The sequence below is a fragment of the Accipiter gentilis genome, chromosome 4 (assembly GCF_929443795.1).
Source record: "Accipiter gentilis chromosome 4, bAccGen1.1, whole genome shotgun sequence".
NCBI lineage: Eukaryota > Metazoa > Chordata > Aves > Accipitriformes > Accipitridae > Astur > Astur gentilis.
Window position 1 is genome coordinate 6,259,004 of NC_064883.1, and position 15,899 is coordinate 6,274,902.

At 37.8% G+C, this 15,899-nt stretch overlaps 1 protein-coding gene across 1 annotated transcript in view; it reads left to right on the forward strand.

Annotated features, from left to right (window-relative positions):
• The window catches only part of ZNF385D (zinc finger protein 385D), a 753,372-nt gene that overhangs the window by 480,320 nt on the left and 257,153 nt on the right, over nucleotides 1-15,899 (forward strand). The window lies entirely within an intron of this gene.

Sequence of the window (15,899 nt, forward strand, 5' to 3'; positions counted from 1 at the left end):
TTTTTAAGTGTCCACTAACAAAAAACCAAACCAAAACAAAACAAAAAATAAATTTGAAAATAGCTTCTCTGGAGAAGAGCAAGAGTAAATGTTAGTTCGGGTTTGTTGGCTTTTAATTTTTCTTGCTTTACAACTTTAGCATCATACAGAAAGAGAACAATAACTTATTGCTAGACAGTGATGTATCATAATACTTCAAGATTAAAACTTTCTGGCTTATAAAACAAAAGTATGCATCCTATTACAAGCATTACAACCAAGTGTTGCAGTCTTGAGACAAAAGCTATAACAAGAATGAGAAAAAAGATTATGCTGATCTTTCATTTATGTAAAAATATTATGAAAAAGTACGAATTTCTTGTGGGTGTAGTTTCCATAAAATATTTTTTTACTTTTCTTCTGCACCTTTCTAGAAAATCATTTTGAGCTTTCTACATATCAAACAAATACGTCAATAATAGACTAACATGACTTTCCTGGTCAAATTAAAGTGTGTGTTAACACTTAGTATCCTAGTTAGGATTCAGTTCTGAAAATAAACTCATGGCATGTGCAACCAGTTACAGAGGTAAAGACTTTATCTGCTAAAATATATTTAGTCCAGGGACTGACTTATGTTCTGTGTAGGCCTGAGTTCATGGTCAGTGCTATATAGATACAAATTTAGAAGTCTTTGTTTGTGACTTTAAATATGCTTAATTCAGTTCTTTAATACAGCCAAGTCAGGAGTTTATTCACTTTGATGATTAAGGGGAAATGTGTTTCTATGTTTTTAATTCTGATTTTTATTGAATTCATAACAGTTTCCTTTGCCCAGTACCACTTACAAAGATGTGGTCTTGATCTGATTTGTATGGTACTTTTTGTTCGCATATTCCAGAGCCATAAATTTCATTTTAATATTTAATTAAAAAACCCTGTTAAGTCAACTGATTATTAAGTAGATGTGCTTGTACTAGTAACAGTATTGAATATATTATGCCATTGATCTGCTATAATTATGTCTTCTCCTTTTATCAGACCTAAGCAGTGAAGTTGAGTGAGTTACCTCAGATCTGGCTATGGCTGATGAAAATTACATAGCTACAAGAAGATTATTTTTTGTGAAGAAGACACAATAAGAACAAATGGTGGATACCTGATTTGCTGCCCTATGTTCATTGCTGTTGTCTACAAAGAAGAGACAAATTTGAATCATTGTCTGGTTTTAAATAAATACATATGAAAGCTCATAATATCACAGGAAGTTATTTGTATAAGTATTTAATTTAAATCTCTCTCTTGTAACTTGTTTGCTTCCAGCTATTGACTCCACTACCATTGTGACTCTCACTTTTGTCATTTTCAGGCAGTGGTGTTTAAGCTCACTGTAGGGAAGGAAACATCAGAGCCAGGATCCACAGAGTTGTTTCCCGGCCCCTCACAGCACGACCCAGCCCTGCTGGGTGCACTGGCAGCCGTATAACTTCCCAAGGAAGGCTAAGGTTTGATGTTTGTGCTGTGAAGCCCTACACACCCTTAGCAGTTGCAGTCTGTCCTCTGGAAAGCCCAGAGTGCCTGGTGAGAACAGAATTTGCTTTTTTTTTTTTTTTTTTTTTTTTTTTTTTTTTTTTTTGCCAGAACTTGGGTCTGGCAGTTTTTGAGAGAGCTATTTGGTTGACATTGTGATCCATGGCTAATGTAGGTCTCACAAAAACTGCATGAAGTGTTGGGTGGGTGCTTCTTGAAAATGTACTTGAAACAGTGAAAATCCAATTTCTGTAAATAATTCTAGGGTATTACCAAAGCTGTAATGGCTGAAATTAACTTGAGTTCCTATAGTTAGTTTAAGACTAGAAGGTAAAATCTTTCTGGATTAGGTGCTCAGGAGCAGAGGGATTTGCTAATTAGATTTAATTGTGTCAGCCTGCAGTGCCTGATAAAATTCAAATTAAATACTTTGTTGGCATGATGAGCTATGTAAAGCAGTGTCAAATTGTAAAAAAAATAGAAACAGATCCTCAGATCCAGATCTGGCTGGAGGTACTGCCTGGCCAGCGTTAGCCTACCTTGTGACTGGGGATTTTATTCTTTGTCTCCATTTATCTCTATTGTTACATCCTCATTTGACTCCAAGTTTCTTCACAGCCGACTGCTGTTGCTGCTCTCTGTGCCTATCTCAAAGAGGGCAACTGTTCCTACAAGGAACAATGTCTCTGGCTGTACGTGGTTGGAATCAGATAAATGAAAGATCCTGGGGCTGGAGAGAGACTGTGACAGGAGAAATGTGCCTGAAGCAGGCAGGCATTTGAGCTGGAGAGGGCAGATACTAAGGACTGTTAGGAACAGAGTGATTTTATATTTTGGGGGGCCAGTTAAAAAAAAAAAAAAAAGGTTGATAGTTAAGATTGCCTCAGGCAGAGAAAACAGTTTTCAGTGGAGAGGAAGCACAGAGGCTGGTGACAAGAAGAAGGCAGTCTGGAGTGATGAAGTGAACTGTTGGTGAAACGGAAGGTATTCTGCATAGTTGGTGCCTCTTACAAAACACCAGCATTGCAGCATAACATTGCTGGATATCAGTCTGCTGGAGAGAGGTGAGATAATGCAAGAAGTCCAAGGGATGTCAAATTACCCGTCCAACAAAGTATGTGAGCATGGTGTCATGAATATTCTAGTGTATTACCAAAGCAGGTGCTAAGCTGTGTCTGCTTGAGAAGGAGAATGAATCCTTTCTTTCCCTGACCTGATTTCCTACCTAGAAAATTATGCTGGCCTCTGTGCTGAGATACAGATCTATTAATTATCAGTGTCTCCCTCGTATGAGCTCTGTCTGTACCACGTCCCGAGCCAGGATACTGGGAAGCCGGGACGTACCTCTGACTGTGCCGCAAATGTACAACTCGGCTTTGGGCACTTCACTGGTCTGTGCTTCTTTCTCCCTTCCTCAGTCTCTTCTGAAAATAGCCGAGGGCACAGGTGATCTTCTCCTGTTTCTAGGGACTGGCACAATGTGCAATGAACTAGGGCTCTGAAGCTTTACTATACTCCACATACGTTACTTTATTATTTGTTGCCAGGTTTTGGTTGAGAAGTCATGGGATTTTGGATTAAGGCATGTATTTGACATGTCTTTCCCATCCCTTTAAGAGTAGAAAGAAGCAGTTGGGCACACCCCTGTAAGAGTATGTGTAGGAGATAGGAAAGATGCAGAGGAGACCTGGAGATGGATGGCTCTGACAATCTGAGTTACTGTGACTTAACCAGATCCATCGTGTCATAGTGACTGACTGTGTACATGTCCCTGCCTACCAGGGACAGACAGCAAGACAAAACATTTTAGCTTCAACCCTTTTCCAGCATGGTAATGCTGTTGTGTGTCTAAGCCACTTGCTGTTTTTCAATTATACCTTTGGTTTTTTCTCCTCCTTTAGAAGAAAAAAAAATAAAATATCACAGAGTTTCCTGCTGGCCTGCATATTCTATAAATGAACCACCCTTTCCACTGCCCTGCTCGTTACTGGAATTACTCTCAGCAAAAATATTTAGTATTTATATGTTGGCAAGCTCTGTATTAGGGAGAGATGTGAAAGGGATCATTGTTAAGATAAGAAAAGAGAGCAAATCTGAGGAGGTAAGAGGAATAACCTGTGAAGGAGAGAGTTAGAAGTGAGACTGCTAATACCTGAAAGAAATACGTGTTAGGGAAGAGGACAAGGTGATAGAAATCTGAGAGCAAGTAAACTGCGAGGAAAAGAGACTGAGATGGTCTGAAGGACTTTGTAGAGAAAGGAGACCAAGCCTGTAGAATGAAAAACAAAATTATCCATGTGCTGTGGTAAGGTTAAAACTGATTTTCACACTGGTTTTCCAATAACGTAAAGTAGCAATGAGGAGAGCACAGTGCAGGTTATTATCAGTAGAAGAAGGGACCCCAGTTCCAAGGTGTGATGCTCGTAGCAGACTACCTATAATTTTTAGCAGCAGTTAAGGGATAGCCCTAGTCTCATGTACCAAATAACAATTAAAACCTTTTAAATAACAATTAAAAACAATTAAATAACAATTTAATCATGGCCCAAAACTTTTCTGGGCTTCTTTGCAAAACCTGCACTCCATATTGCTATAGCTAGATAGCTATTAACGCTTGAGCTGGCTAATGGAAAGCTACCTCACTAATTGTGAAAGCAAGTTAGACATACTGCTGGCTTTCATGGAATTTATTATATGCCCACTTCTTTTTCAGAAAATGTATGTAAACTTCTTAGTCATTTAAGTGCTTTGAAAAACCTACTCTTAATCTCAGTGCTGTGAAACTATGAGTGGGAAGATGCTTATGAGGTTACATTGGGTAAAGCCTTTGGCACTGTTCACTGGAGCAGTAAAAATTCAATGAGGAAGTGTTGAAATTGTGTCAGAGGAAATTGTTCCAGCAGGGAACATGAGACTATAAAAATAAATATATATTGCTGCCTTGTGAAATGTTAATAGACAATTCGAAAAAAAGACCCTGGGCCTTGTAGTCCAGATGTTGAAAAAAAATTGCAAAATGTCATTTAAACTGTTTTCCTTGTGATGCACTCAAGGGTGGGGCAGAAATCTTGGCATCCGTTCAGTCTCACTAACCTTGCAATAACTGGAATATATCTCTGTGTAGCAGGAAAGACTTCACTCATGAAGTCCCCTTTTTGGCTTAGTAGAAATATAAAGACAATACAATATGGAAGGGTGACCGTAAGAAATTCTTACACATAGTACCACTCGGGAAAGCAGTGCTAAAGTGGGCTCATGTAATTATTCTACATGACAACCTAAAATGTTAGGAAAAAAGTTATATGTGATACAGCAGAAGACACCGTAAAATCCAGTGGCAAGTTCACTCAAATTAAACCCATTGGCTGGGCCTTGCAAAAATAAGTGTTCTTTACACAACAGAGATTTGCTCTAGGAACCAGTTAACAGTGTTTTTCAAGCAGTGTCTCACAAGTGTGCTGAAAAACACAGAAAAAGTGAAGCATAGCCTAATATAAATGTTTCCTTTTGCTTGGCTCATTTTGATGTTAATTGTGCAGACCTGCAGCTCTCTTTCGGCGAAATTTCTCTCTCTGCAGAGCAGAAACACTTATGTTACAATTAAAACCCTATTTTCAGTGCTCAAGTGGGACTTCCACAGTGCATAGACCCCGTGTTGTAGTAATTTCTGTGTTATTACTTTTTCAATACTTTATGTCTGCAGTAGGTTGTACCATGTTCTCAGCGAGTATTTATGTGAGGAACATGGCTTAAGGCAGCATATAGTTTTCAAAATAGACAGAGGGTAAAAAAAAGGATACAGAGATTTTCATGTGGCTATTGTTACTGTTCACCCTTGCTATCTAGTTCTCTGTGACATGGCAGTTACACAAAACACATTCTACTAATGAAAACCACATTTAAAAAAAATATTTTTTTTTTTTGTTAAAGTCTGACCTTCTTCCAAGTCAGAGCAAAGGCAGTATAGTGAGTTTTAATGCATTAGAAGGGTTAATCTGGAATTGTTTCTTCTGGATAATCTTTTGTGCTTCCTGCTGTTTTCTTTAAATACTTCCAGCTGCATAACTACTGTAATAGCTATCCTAATTTTCAGCCAATGGCCAAGACAACATGAAACTTCACTCTGGGCCAGTTTGATTCTTAGTTTTGCATTTGACTTCAGTGGAAGCCAAAGCACATATTTAAAATTCTAGTAGAATACAAAGGTTCCTGATAACTACAGTGGTGTTAATTTATAATCCCTACTAAAATTTTCTGTCCTTTTCTGGTAAGTCCCACAAATTAACATAATGTTTCTTAAAAATTATTTTGGTGTTTGCATGTATGACAAGAAAGAACAGAAAAGACAGCCTTTAGAAATGATGCTGTAATTTGCTATGCAAGATCATATCGCAGTTGCTGACAAGCTGAACATCTCATATTTGATTCAGGAAGTGCATCCATGTTGAAATGAAGTTTATATTCTTAGTCATTATGGGAGAGGATGAAAAGGAAACCACTTCACTGTTTTTTAGTGAGGGTGATATAATGGATACATCAGAATCAATTGTACTGAAAGTAATGGAGTGAGGCTGCCCACATCATTACTCTGCAGACATTCCTTTTGCCCGCTCCTCCCACTGCTCGCAGGATCTGATTATGGTGGTTCATTCCTTGTGTCAATTCTTCAGAAAAACGATTTTGCAAAGATACATTTTCCCTTCAGGCATGCTGTTGTGAGGTTTCTTTTCAAGGAGGTGGAGGGTACCAGTGAAAATTAGCAGCTCAGGAAAAAAAAAAAAAAGCTAAAGCATTATTTTTTTTTTTTTTTTAATTCTGGTCTAAAATGAGAGTGACAGCAGTGTTTAATGGCTTAGGAGCTGGGCACCCCAAACTCTGTTCCTAGCTCTAACAAGGCTCTGATCATGTTTCTTTTTCTTTCCCTACCTTCTGGCCATTGTGTTTACTTGGACTCTAAAACTCCTGTGCACTAAGTGTTTGTGCAATGCATGGTGCACACAGTGCAAACAGGTCATCAGTCTACCTGGTACTTTGAAGTCCTAAGGTCGGAGGTGGCTATAGTGATGACTTAATGTCACCTGCATGAGCAAAAGCCTGCATCTCATGATGCTACACCTAGGCTAATAACTATAGATTCTAGAAAAAAAAAAAAAAAAAAATAATCCTGTCTTTCACTGCTGACAGTCTGAGGTATAATGACTGCAGGGGGGGCAAAAAGAAAAGAAGGGAATGAAAAGTATTGGTGATTACTAAGTTATGGGCTTACCTTCTCTCTGGGGGTTCAGCTAAGCACCTATATACAGTAACCTGACTCTCTCCAGAGTATGTCATCTACCTTTACATTCACCCATATAGGCTGCAATGGATTCCCTGAGCTACTCTTCCAGGTAGTTAGGACTGTGGAAAGGATCTGTCAATATCAGCTGCTTTGGCAGATGTTATGAGTTTTATGGTACAGAAAAGGCTTTGTAACAGTGCCTGCATCCTGATGGTGCATAGTCTGATTGTAGACTGTATTTGTACTGTTAAATGCCTTGGGAACTGCAGTCCAACTTTCGTCCCTTATCATAAGTGGGGAGGGAGAATGTGTCTATTAGAAAACCCCAGAACAGGCACAAAGAAGTATTTGGAACAAATGAATGTCAAAGGACATCTCTGACTTGTGCAATACAGCCAGAGTGGGTATTCCAAAGCGGCCAATTCAGCCCAAAATAGCTACACTGGTTGCATGGGAATTATTGAATTCAATTATTTTCAGCGTTTTTCCTTTAACTAAACTATTGATCTTAAACTAATTACCTATTACTAAAGGTGACTGTAAATCCAAAGTTATGCATTTGGGAAAGGGACTTGAACATGGCCAGGGCATCATGCCTTATAATTGAGGCTTAATTAGAAACAGAATAAGGATGTCACAGGTGTAAAACTTTAAATGCACTGTTACTGTCAGAAGCCTTTAATATTGTAAATAAAGAAAATGAAATTATTTTAAATTCAAATAACCACTCAAGTAAAAAAATATATTTTACTGAAGAAATTAAATTCCAAAGGGGCAGACAGTCAAATTGCCTTTTTGGTTTCTGTTACTTTCAGTGGTATGTGGATTCCAGTTTATGTATTTGATATTGATAATTAATACAGACTGGTGGGAAAGGAAGAGCAGCCTCTGCTTGCAGGTACAGCTCTGTCACAGGCCTCACATAGTTTTTTGCTTCTGTTTTATTGTCTCATGAAGTACATGATGCAGTCCATGATGCCAGGAGAAAAACATAATGCCAGGAAGAGCATAGCAGGACACTATTAAAGACCCAAAAGGTCTTTAGCTAAAGAGTAAAGTGCACTGCCAGAGCCCAGTGCGGAACTGTGCCCAGTTCTCCTCACAGAACAAACAAAACTCAACTACAATAAATAATTAGTTATATTGGACTTTGTTTTATAAAACTGCATCTGCCTTAGTCAGTTAGTGGCAGTGGTAACTAATAACAAAGCGACAGACTTTCTAGTTCAGTAGTTCTTCTCTAGTTAAAAGAAGTGGCAAGGGATGAATTTATTGCGTACAGGGCATCAAGAAGCCCCGCTGATGAACTCTCTGTATCTGTGCTGGCTGCTTGGGGGAGGATGAAGAGGGTAATAGACCTAGAAATGCTAGTATGTCATGTTCCAGTTTTCTCAATGCTCAATCCAAGGAGGTTGGGTGCCACACAACCTGAATTTTGCATTCATCTTCTTTTACGATAGCTAGACGGCTCTTACCCACTAGAACCGTGCATTCGGGATAAGTGGGATACTGGGTTCTGACTGCAATGCTATGGTCCACCAAAGCTTTGCACACAGCAGCACAGAAGAGATTTTTGGAAAAGCTAGACAGATGAAGACCTCCTAGGGAAGCATTTCTCTCCTTGTGCCTAGGCTGGAGGTGTGCAGCAGCAGCGGCAGCAGCTGAAAGAGGCCCAATCCACAGTAAGCTGAAATTACCATAAAACCATTGAAGCCATGATGTCTCACACTAGATAGCCAAGACTTTTCAGTTATATTAATTTATATCAATTCCCTGCAATAACTGACAAACTAACTTAAAGCTGAATAGATATAATGATTAATAGGATTGTTGCAGGCACTGTGAACTAAAAAAAAACCCTATAAAATGCTAATAATGATGTATAAGGACTGTCAGGTGCTACATGAGGCTCAGAAAAGGTGTGGGTAGATGATAAGGAAGGTCACTGTGGATAGTTCCAGCTGGAGGGTACCTAAAGTCATGTCACTGTCCCTGGGATCTGGGGCAGAGGATTGTTCTTGGAGGCACATGTCTTTAGCATCATTGTCACAGCTGTAAGATCCACAACCTTGGCTGTGTAAGATCTAAATTTGTAAAGACTGACAGTGCCTTTGAACCGTGTATGGGAGGGAACAGACTCAGAGAGTTCCCAGTACTGTCTTCTTTCTAACAACCTGCCCTGAGAGGCTGAATTTCTGTTCACAGGCTTCAGGTGGGCTCAAACCAAGAGCAATCTGTATTAATGAAGCCAGTAAAGCCTTTCTGTATTTTTGTTAGCAGCAAGTTGTTTTGGAGCTTTCTGGCTCCTGTGCAATCAATCATCAAAGCAACTCAAACTGTTTAGTCTGCTTCTGGACCTTTTCTTGAACTATCCATCAGGGGGGCTTTGGGAGTAGAAGGGCACTGATTCTTAACAGAAGAACAGAAAATGGAGCAGCAATAAGGAAAGCTAAGCCAACTTCTTTGTTTGATTTCTTTTGTAAAATGAGACAAAAGAAAGAAAGAGAAAAAGATATTGAGCAATCTAGGCTAGGAGAGTGAACAGTCTGACACACTATGCATTTTTCAATTCATTTCAGTGGAAGAGAGGCTCTTTGCTGCTACCGTTTTTCCTGTTTTGTGAAACATCGCTATACTGTTTGACATCCGTTTGGAATGCTCTTCTGTTTACCCCTTCTGACCAAGATGCACAGTATGAAATGGGCTAAAGAAATATAAGAACCCACACTCTATGAACTGAGTTATTTCTGCCTCCTCTCTTGTTCCTGGCAGCTCTCTTGCTTAAGTTTCTTATTTCCCTTCATCTTCAGATTTCCAGAATCTCTTAACTTTCTTTTCTCTCTGCCAATTCTTACAGCAGATGGAGAAATATGTAGCACAGAATGATATTAATTAGATAGATAAACTTCATAGTTAGAGAAATGAGAAAAAGGAGAGTCCAGCAAAGAGGTAACTTTAAGGAGACTTGTGTTCCAGTCTCTGCTTTGTTAGAGACTTTGTGGATCTCCTGCATTTAGATTACCTGCATCTGAGTTTTATGGAAATAGAGATGAAGAGTATGCCTCTACTTTTCGGAGATCTTATGAGGCCAAACAAGAGCACATGGTGTTCCGTACTTTGAGAACAGGAGTTATAGAAGTACTTTGGATAGGTGTATTAATCATGTATCTCTGATTGTGTCTCCTGAACAACCTATCTCACCAGGACTACCCTGATACCAAGCAGCTTTTAACATCCACCACAGCAAATACAAACCCCAAGCACTACAGATATGTTTTCTTTGAGATATTTTTAAGAAACTGGGGTTATGTGACCCAAGTTTATGGTCAAAATGTAGTATTTTATTGTCCAAAATATTGGATGGGCCCAGCACAGGTCTTGATACTGCAATAATAAATATTAGTGTTCTACAACTCAGAGATCCAAATGTGAGAAATGACAATGCTTTATGTTCTAATCGGGCAGGTGGATAGAAAATTTATTATTGAGCTCCATGGAATACTATAGGCATAAGGTTCTATTGATTGTCCCTGTTTATTGTGGCATGCAGCCCATGGCAAAGGGTGTCTACACGATTAGATCTAAGCAAGGCAGATTTGAGAACAATTTCTTATGTTTAATGCAGAAAGGTCAGCAAAACATGCATTCTGCATTCAAAAAGCACTGTCTTACTTTAATCTAACAGGTTGCCTGTTTAGGTCCTATCACCATTATTTCCGAGACTTTATGTTACTAGGTGGGCTTAGTCCTATATTCAATTTAGTGAGTGCTGCAGTACCAAACAGTTTTGTTTAACTTTTAAAAATAGTCTTGTAATTTCTTTTCATTTGCATCCTATTGTACACAAGCACAGATGCAGTGTACGCAATGCACTATAATTAACAGACAAAATTCTGAGGAAGGCTGAACACATTCTTGTTACCTAAATCCATCCTGACTACCTCTGAAGTGAAATGTGGGTAGTGCTATGCCCTTTGGGAAAAACTTTTCTTTGATTAGCCTTATTGGTCACTGAAGGTCATTTTTTATTCTAATGAAATACAGCTTCAGGTGCCTTTTATCTGTATATAAATAAGAAGCTTGTGAATGCTGAAAACTCCTGAGGGACCAGTTCGTGTGTTCAGTGTTTCTCTTTGATACCTAAAGCAATGGTAAATAATTATTTACGCCCTATGTGCAGGAACAGGACAGAATGTCTGCACTCATTGAATATATCCAACATAAATTTCCATGCTGAAAATGTCTCTTTTGCATCTATTTCGTTAATATGGACTAGTTAAATTCACGAGCCAAACTTTGACTTTTTAAAAGCCTTGTTGTGTAATGTAAGTCCCTGTGGTATTTTTCCAGAGGTTTCTCATGCAAATCAGGGGCATTCCATTTTGAACTGCTAACTAAATATTACCGTGTGCATTTGGAGGAATACACTTATGTCTTCAGATTCAGTTACTGGAAATAACCACTTCACCTGTAACTACTTTTATGCCCTTTATCTCCAACAAACCCAAGTTGATTCACTTGAAATTTTAGATGTTGTTTTTTAATATAGCACTAGAATTTTTCCAAAGAGTTTCAGGAAAAAATTGTAAGATATTAATGGATAGAGCGAATTTAAGCCTTTTCTCTTTTGTAAGATTTACCTAGTGCTTTTCTGGCTCATATTTCCACAGTGAACTCCAACTTAACAGAACTGGCCATTACAGGTTTTGAGCAAGTAGATAAACATAATAGAATTGTAGTTGTTATGCAGCAATACAAGAACACCTATACTGTTTCAAAACATGATGTTCACATAATCATAAATGCATTTTGCAGTGTATATATATATGCAGTATATATATAAACTGGTTAAATATTTTCCAAACTATCAGATATTGCTTATAACTAGAAAGAACTTTGCTACACCCAATATTCAGTAGATAATTCAGTCATACCATGTTCTGAAACTCTTTTAAGCAGACATATGCAAAAGTTAAAATGCAGTGATTTCATATGCTATTTCAAAACAGTAACAACTAGATAATTGGCACTGCTGTGTATGTAGCTTCAGATTATTCAAATAAATGAGAAAATATTATTTCATTCTATATGGGTTAAGACTTATTATTTCCGTAAACCAATACTGTTTATTTTTATTCCCTGCACTTTATAGATTTATAAACTGGGATTATCTGCCGTAGTCAGCAAAGATATTACTTCATAAATTTTATTGCAGAAGTTAAGGAAAAAGAAATTATGATTAATTGGAGGAAATGCTATCATAAGTAAAGTTGCAAATTTTTCCACTGAAAACCCTTTTTATTCAGGATTTGTAAAAGTCTTAAAACCATAACTTTCCATAGGAAAACCTCAGTTTCAACAAAAATGAGAAGACACAAAGACTCTATTGTAGTAGACAGAGGACACCAACCTGGATGTGGAAGACATTCTCAAAGTTCCTGAGATGAATCACTAGGGAATTAAACTATATTGTTCAAGATGTTCAGTTAAGCACCACGTCTGACAGCCTTTTACTATTCTCCTTACTATTATTTGTCATTTAAGTGAAGAACTCTGAAAGAAATGGTTTTCTTTCTTCCTCTTGAAGGGGAACAGACACCTGGTAAATCTGGAAGTGTTACAAACCAAAAATATAAGCAACTACTTTTATTTTACCTCAGTGGCTTGAAGAAAATAGGCAAAATATTTTCAGATATTGTTTCATTACTAAATGCAATTGATTCTATAACTTTCTTTGGGCTAAAAGGGAATTCTGGGGCAGAAGATTTGGTATAAATACATAAAATCGAGTAATACTGAATTCTTTGCCTAAAACCACACTATAACTTTTCTGTTCAGGTGTGAATAGAGTCCTTGGATGAGCAAGGGAAAGATCGTAGGGATCCTTGTTTCAGTCTTCTAAACTGACCAGATCATGTGAATCACTGTGCTTTGTACTCCTTACCAAACAGCCCTGCTTGCCCACTTGCCTGGCCCTATATGAAGCAGCAGCTATTACATTTCTAATTTTAACTGTGCCTTGTGTTCTGTCTATTTCAATGACAATCAAGCATGTTTCTGACATTCCACTTGTCTACAACTAGTTTCCTGAACTAAGGCCTAAGGTTATTTCCTAAGAAATAGAGTGTGTGTGGGCAAACCCACAAAAAGCAAAATTGTTCTCTTTGCCCTGTGTTTTCTGATTTAGTGTCTTTGAAGCTAACTAAAACCAATAAAGGTGTCACTTCAACACCAGCTATATCTCTATGCCTAAGAAGGTAATTGAAAATGTCTTGGACAAGTTGAACTTCATCAGCTGAAAACACTGCCTCCTTCAACATGGGTCTACTTCGAGAAATGACTGTTTAAATGGCACTTTCAAATGAACACACTTTTCCTGTGTACTTTCAAGTCATAAGGGACATAGGGGTAATCCTCTGTTATAAAAAATGTGGAAGGGCAGCCATATGTAGTAATCCTATAGAGGAACAGCACCTTTACAGTATAAATTAAAAATCCTGAGTTTTGGTAAATTATGAACACATGATATAAAGGGGTCTTGTAATAAAAACTCAAATGCATTATTGTAGCAACAATAACTTTTGAGAAACAACAGGTAAAACAGCTTTCTGCAAGTGAATCAGATGGGATTATTTCGCCATTCACTGGGGTGTCATACACACAAATATGAAAGCAGGTGTAAAAGTTTGCAGCTCTACCCTTTACTTACAAAGCAGAACATGAAACAATTGATTCATCTACTTTTCATGCCTGTTTGTGTGATGGCCAAGGGCATTTTTGCTAGGTTTCCATACAGTTTGTGAGTGCTTATATTGGTGATGGCTGAATTTTACAGGCTTAGTTCTATTCAAAAGTTAGTTAGCTCCAATTCTGTAATTAAATAAAACTGAAAAAAAGAGAATTTTGTAATTAATAGTTGGAATATTAAAGGCAAGAAGGAAGATACAACTGGCATTCAGGCTAGAAAGACTTCAGCCTTTGAAATGCAAACTCTGGCAAGGAGCAGCCACAGCACCAGGATTAGCGACAGGATTAATGTTTTAGCCATCTTTTGTTCGTTTGATGTTATTGTATTCTGATTACAAGAGATGATGGGAAGTCTGCTTCTTTGTGTGTAGGTCCCTACCTAATTTAAAAGGACATAAAGGAATTTTCTTCTATTTTATTGTGAGAATTTCCAGTGATTTCCTCAAGGAGAAATAAAATTAAGTCTGCCCATAAAATGAATTCACAAAATAATGATTCCAAAAATACCTGGAGAAACAAGAGAGCAGACAGAGCATTTCACACTGGTTATTTCAGCATGCTCAGCGTCCAGATAGTCTCAGGGTATAACAGGCTACCCTGTGAGGGACTCAGACCAAAATGAAACCTAGAAGAATAGACAGCCTCTATGTGCTGACATTTTCAAGGGTTCCAGTTACCTCCCATCCTAGCTGAATGCTTTGTTGAGTATTTTTAACCCTGCTAAATACAGTGTTATGCTAAGCCACAATGGCGCTGAGTAAGAACACCCATTTATCCCTTTTGCCCAGTCAAAATATCCTGGGAGATGCAGGACTGTACAGTGATCTACTGTGTGTTAAAGTCAAGGTATGTAAAGAGTCTAAATTATACTTAGACTGCAGATACTTTCAGGCAGGGCTGATGTTCCCCCTCTTTAAATGCATGGCCTGAAATCTGTGGGATCTTGATATTTGTTGCTAAATTTATTTTATGTTATTGAAGCTCTGGCTCTTCTTAACTGAATTACAATAAAGATTCATTCAGGCATCATTTTTTTCCATGCTTCTGCCATCTTACAATCCATTACAAGCCACTGTGATTTGGGATTTCAATTTTTGTTTTAAAGCCTGTATGATACTGTATTAGGCAAGGCCCAAATTCAAGAAAATTTTTGTTTTACTTTAAATACATACCTAAATCTTACTGACCTCGAGAGTTGAAATGGAGGTTCATGGTATACAGGGAACATAAATGTAGAAGACCTGCTGTGTAACTGAAGTCCAAAGTTAAAAAAAAATATGTGACAAAGAATGAAATTGTAAAACTAAATTAAACAATTAAATAATTGTGGAACTGAGCTGCCAAGGTACATCTATGTTATTTAATCATGTTTTGTGTAGCAACAGCGTGGAAAAGTGCTGCCTAGGAAGCCTTATTTGATTTCTAGAAAGGGCAGAGTGCAGCACTGAACGTTTCAGTATTTCTACATGTAGAAGGTGATTCCAACACTAATCTCAGAAAAACCTTTTGAGAAATATCCTTTTCCTTTTTATATAGTTCCTGGATTTTGGTTGGATGTTAATAGTTTCATAGAAGAAGAAAAAACCCACCTATTTTATCCTTCTACTCCAAAGCAGCATCTGCTATACCTGCTCTGTTCTTGATAGATGTTTGCTGAGCCCATTCTTAGTGACCTACAATAATGAAGTTACCACTCTTCTCCCAGGCAGTGTGTTTCAGGGTGCCACTATCCCTTACCATTTAGAAAGTCTTTGGTAATGACTAACCTAGACTTTCCTCAGTGCAATTTAAGTCCATTATTTCTTTTTTATCTGTGAAGAAGAGATTATTACCAACTCCTTGCAGGAGCTTTTAAAGCATTTGAAGTCTGCTCATCAAGTCTTCTCTTTTCTAAACTAAACACTCTCAATTAAGGAGGCTGAAATGGATTAGTACTAAAATCAACCGTCAAAAATAATAATCCGCTGAAAACCTAAAAAACTATTTATAAAGCTACCTCATATCATAAAAAGAACTGATTACAGGCTATTTAAAACATTTTTTTTTTATGTTTTGCCCAGCATGAGAGCCTGTCAGGAATGTTCAGATTAAATGTCTCTGTCATAGAGAAATATTTATTCTTCAAACTTAAAACTTTTCTTCCAAAACATAATTAGTTTGGACACGTTTGAAAAGGAGGTACAGCCTCAGTGAGAAACTCTATGCCATCCATCCCTGAAGAGTGAATGGTATAATATTATTAGCTCGGGTAGTGTTAAGCTGAGGTCAAGGCCCTTGCTGTGAACGATTTGGGACATGAACTTTAGCACCTTGTACTGCAGGTGAGCATCGTAACCTTTTGCTGGTGTTTTGCCTGGGCTGGGGA